This window comes from Chenopodium quinoa, unplaced genomic scaffold (assembly GCF_001683475.1).
Source record: "Chenopodium quinoa cultivar QQ74 unplaced genomic scaffold, ASM168347v1, whole genome shotgun sequence".
Taxonomy (NCBI): domain Eukaryota; kingdom Viridiplantae; phylum Streptophyta; class Magnoliopsida; order Caryophyllales; family Amaranthaceae; genus Chenopodium; species Chenopodium quinoa.
Genome location: NW_018744137.1, coordinates 733,686 through 738,843, shown reverse-complemented (window position 1 = coordinate 738,843; position 5,158 = coordinate 733,686). Strand labels below are relative to the sequence as shown.

General features: G+C 33.1%; 1 pseudogene; it reads left to right on the top strand.

Moving 5' to 3' along the window:
- The first annotated feature begins 272 nt into the window (after positions 1–272).
- Positions 273–4,003, top strand: LOC110692972 (annotated as a pseudogene).
- Positions 4,004–5,158: the final 1,155 nt, after the last annotated feature.

Sequence of the window (5,158 nt, the reverse complement as noted above, 5' to 3'; positions counted from 1 at the left end):
TAGTATTGTTTGTCCGAAATGGCAACACATAATAACACCTCCGTTATCCATCCACCGTTAATCTTAACTGTATCCAAACTTGTTTTTTTTTATGAAAAAAGGTTGAACGTAGTACTAGTGCAACCCAAAACGTACGGGGGTAGGTGGGAACCAAGGCAACACCCTTTACACTCACTCTTTCTCTCTCTATCTCTCTATCTTATTCCAATCAAATCCTTTTATTTCTTTTATTTTCCGTACCAATTCATCTTTTCTGGGTCTATATAAAACCCCTGTTTAGTTTCACCCTAAAATAACAGATTAACATATCTTTCCATTTCTCTCATATATATTTTCAGTTCAAATTCTCTCTATTTTTTCCAGAAATTAAACTTGATTTTATGGCCGCTAATTCGAGTTGCCGTGGAGTTACCACCTTTGGAAAACGATTCCTCACTCAAATCGTTTCTCACCCAACTCGCCCCCTTTCTGCTGCTGCTCCTGCTTCTAGGTATATTTTTATATTCTTTTCATATCAATTTTATACTGTCATTGTTTAATTTTCATCCTTTTTCGTTTCTTTTTCCATGATCACTCTGTTTTTTTGTGGGATTTTGATTTTTTGTACATTGGTTTTGATGAGCATATTGTTTTTAAAAAACTCTTTTTTATGACTATTTTTGAACTCCTTGCATAAAATGACCATTTTTAAACTAATTTTTATTTTGGGTGTATCATTGTTGAAGGTTGAGGATGTAATGATGAATGTATTATGTATGATCATTTTTTTTTTCAATAATTTTGTGGAATTTTCTCTATATTTTGGGTTTTTTTTGGAAAAAAATAAAATAAAGTTACGTGGTAGTTTTATTTTTGTAAAATGTTATGATGTTGGTAAGTGATTGTTTGCCTTGCTGCCAAAAAAAAAAATAAATAAAATTTGTTGCCTTCTTGGGTTAAAATATGGTCATTTGTGTTATCTTATGTTTTCTGTCCATTTCTTCGGGGTTAATGGTAATATGTGTGAAAATGACCTATATTGTTAGATTATCACTTTTATCATTATTCCCTCCGTCCTCAAATAATTATCCTGTTAAGCTCCAATACACGAGCAAGCATATTAATAAACCAAAATAGGGATTATAGGCTTTCCTTATTGTCCTGTAATTTGTTGATTTCGGTTAATACATAAATATTCCGTACTATTATAAATGTCAATTAGCTTAGTTGAGTAACCTAAAACATAAAATTGAATTTGTTTGCGTAGTTGCCTTTTGACCTTTTGTGACTCACTATACACGGAAAATACATACTTGAACTAGTAATATTGAGATGCCTATAATTATGTAAGTTTCCGGGTTTCTGACACTAGGAAAGTTTTCTAAGAATAAGCAACTGTCAGTGGTAAGTTTATTTTAGATGTTTTTATAGATTTTTTGGGAAATTACTTCAGCTTCAATTCATGGTCATATTTAGAAAATTCACTGCATAAAGTGTTGTCTTGTTTCAAAAATTACTGGTGGAAAATAAAGTACTAGTATCAAATATTGGTAATTTTGTGAATGGTTAATAATTTACTATTTCTAGAATAAGTTAATCAAGTTGTATAATATAGAAAGGAATCCTAATTCTAGTCTTTTTTTTCTAAAATAATATGGAGTTTAATTGAATTATTGACAATAAACATGTTGACAAATGCATGATACCTTAAAATCGGTGGGCAGATTTATGAGAATATACCTGATTTAGAAATTAGATTAACTAAACAAATTGTTTTGAATTGACTTTTCTTGTAGCTGTTTTGGTCTTAATTTGTAATATAAAAAGAGGAGGTTTGATCATAATAGTCCGTACATGCTAATGTCATGAACAATTGTAGTCATGTGGATGGTTCGTGCGCGAAAATTAGCCATAATTTAAGCTTTTATGTCATTTTCATGATTCTAGTGTTGCATTTTAGTGGTCAAGCCTAACTATATTGGATTCTTCTTTAATTTGGAGATTTAGTGTGGGTTAAAATATATTATCGTCTTTTTGAACGAGTTGCGAGGATAGGTAAGGTGTTGCTATATGCTTACCTTAAAGAAGCAAGGTGATAGCAATATTTGGTTGCAACTAATTGCAATTGTGTGTTTAACACGTATTTAGATGGGCCAAATGACCAACTAATTTGTGTGTTGGATGATACCGAGAAATTTGTAGCATGTTATTCACAAATTTGGTGTGAATAGGTAGTATACGGCTTGTCATTAAGTTAGTTGGTTGGTTTCTTTCGTAGGTGGTTCATTAATTTTGAAGCCTTTAGCTTAATACTCGTAATATAATCATCCTTCTTTAAAATTTATCTTTGCAAATAATTTGCGTATTGATCATGGAAAAGGATATGGCGGATTACCCTTGACTAAGCTAGTTGCAAATACCCGAAGAACTACAGTATTGGACATTGAAGCTTCATTAGGTTACAATAAGTTAATAGCGGTACATTTTTTCTTTGTAAAGTCATTAGATAAAAAGGTTGATTATCTTACCTAGAATCCAGCACAATTGCGTTGATGTCAAGATCAGATATATGTGGGTCTTGTCTGTTTTCTGTAAAAACAAAGTAATGCTTAAGCATGAAATATGCCAAATGAATAATTAATTGCCAAAGTAGTTGGCCGGTTGATTGTCAATTTCCTTAGATGTGTGTGCAGTGTGCCCATCATCAGTCATAGTGCATCTTGCATAGTTGCTCTTGCTCATCATATTTTATTCGAAGTTGGTTATTCTCTATGTCATAGACACATGGGTCGTCTCAGCTGCTGTTGCGGTCTCTGTATCTTGTTACATACGATGTACGTTGTAATTAGTATGCCTCTCGTTCAAGTTAATTAATTATGAGTACTAAATAGTGTGTTGTGGTTTGTATGTGATCTCAAATTTGATTTACTCGTGAAAATTAGGTTGTTTACTTGCTATGGCCTGTTATGTGTCCTTGACTATCATATACAAGGAGGGATTGAGAGGATATTCCGTTGATGTGCTTGCTCAAGTTTTTTCTTGTCAAATTCGGATGTGTCAATGAGTTGGTGATGGGTAGGAGACTAGGAAAACATATTAGTTTAGTTCAATCAGGGAAGAAGATTATATCACATTGACCGTCAAATGATTACGTGTTGATGAGTTCATGGAGTAAGACTAGGAACAGGAAAACATAATTTCATAATTTGTCCTCTAAAAGATTGATTGGCTATTTTTGTTCAATTTTATTGACATTACAATTGTTTTAGTTGGCCACTTGGTTGATTAAAAGTTGTGACAGAAACGTTTATGCTCAACATAACGTATGATTTAATTTGCAGGAGGTCTCTTCATGCTTCAGTGGTATGACAAGAACGTCGATGATCATGTCCGCCCAGCTGTGGTGCCAGATGATATGATTCAGCCTCAATCAGATAAGTACTGGTCTCCAAATCCTAGCACCGGGGTTTTTGGACCTGCTGCTGAGAATAACGCAGCTGCAGACCGTGGTTTCCACTCTTCGCCCTCAAATGCTGGCTACGAGTCTGTGCTGGAGCAGAAGACCTTTTTCCGTCCTCTTGAGGACCTGGAGAAACCCCAGCATCCTTGATACCTTAAAGAAGATTAAGCCGCCCTAGTTAATTACTACATATACATACATAAGTGAAACTAGAGGCAGGCTAGTAGTTATAATATAATTGAGTCGTAGTTTATGCTAGTAAAAAAAACTCTGCTCTATAATAATTACTCGATCGTGTTCATAGAGTTCGTGGGCGATTAGTCGCTTGGAAGATCAGTGCTTAAAAGTTGTGATATGCTATCCTGCTCTGATGATTTTGTATTTTGGTTACGGGTGTGATGTATTTTGTTCAGATACAGTATCATCTTACTTGTATGAATATCAGAGCGTTTATGTATACAAAAATATCTTCTTTGTAATTTATTTAGGCGAAATTTTCTTTTTGAAATCTAAATGCTAAGTAAACAAATAAGCCAAATGAGATAATGATAAGAATCTTTATCACATGACTGTCCTTTTCTATTAGGTTCTTCTTGAGTATTGTAAGATTGATACAAGGAGAGGGAGCGATGTGATGTGCGATACACTATGTACATGATTAAAGTCATTTAAGATATCACTTAACTATATTCTTCGTTATCCTATTTTACTCGGGTTTTATTTTATACGGAGTTGAGGGCCGGGATATAATCCTGACTCGAAATCCATCGCTACATACATGTAGTTTCTCTTTGTGGAGACATCTAATCATGAACAAACAAGGGATAGCAATATTGAACAAACATAAAATGATTTTGTGGGCAAGGTAGGATATACAGGCCTACAGCTAACAAATGTCCCACTAAAGAGATAATTTTGTGGTACCAAAAGGGTTTTTGGACCGTCTTCTATGCTGGAAGATAGTGAATTAATACTATTATTGATGATGAGTAGTCAATTTTTATTGGCTCTTCCAAATTTTATGGATAAGCAATTCATAATGTTTCAAGTTAGGAGTAAAACTATTTATGTCTGATATGAACTGACATGACTTAATTAAATTAAATTATGTTTCTTATGAATTAATTTTATTTTTTCCCCATTTTCCAATGATAAAATCAGCTTAGCTATCATCAATACAAATGAATCATAGGTTTACAAGTTACAACATGGGTGTAATAGTGTATATATTGGCCTGGTTATGAAGTGCCTTGGATTTGGATTACGTCGTCGAACTATAATATCGTTCATTCTTGCAAGTTGCAACATTATTTGACTTTGATATTAGAATTGAGATATGTGAATACTGAATACTACCTCCCTTCCTTAATACTACGTACTTACTTCTTTCTTTAATGATGGCCGTAATATTTAGTTTAGTGTAGAATTGTCAATAGTGTAATCAACATTACTCCGTATTAATAAATAAAGGTATTAAGGGTTTGTTTTGTCCAGTTTAATTTAGTTTTAATAAGTTCCATTAATTTCCTTCTTTTAAAAACAATTCATTTCAGCTCTATTCAGTTCAGTTCAGCCTCAATCATTTCAGTTCAGTAAATCAAAACAGATCTTAATTAATTACGATATCCAAAATATCTTGCAATACACTTGTACGCTTGCTAAAAATTGTAAGCAAAAAGTAACAGTTGGCATGATCTGAGCTCCCTAGTCAGACTGTTA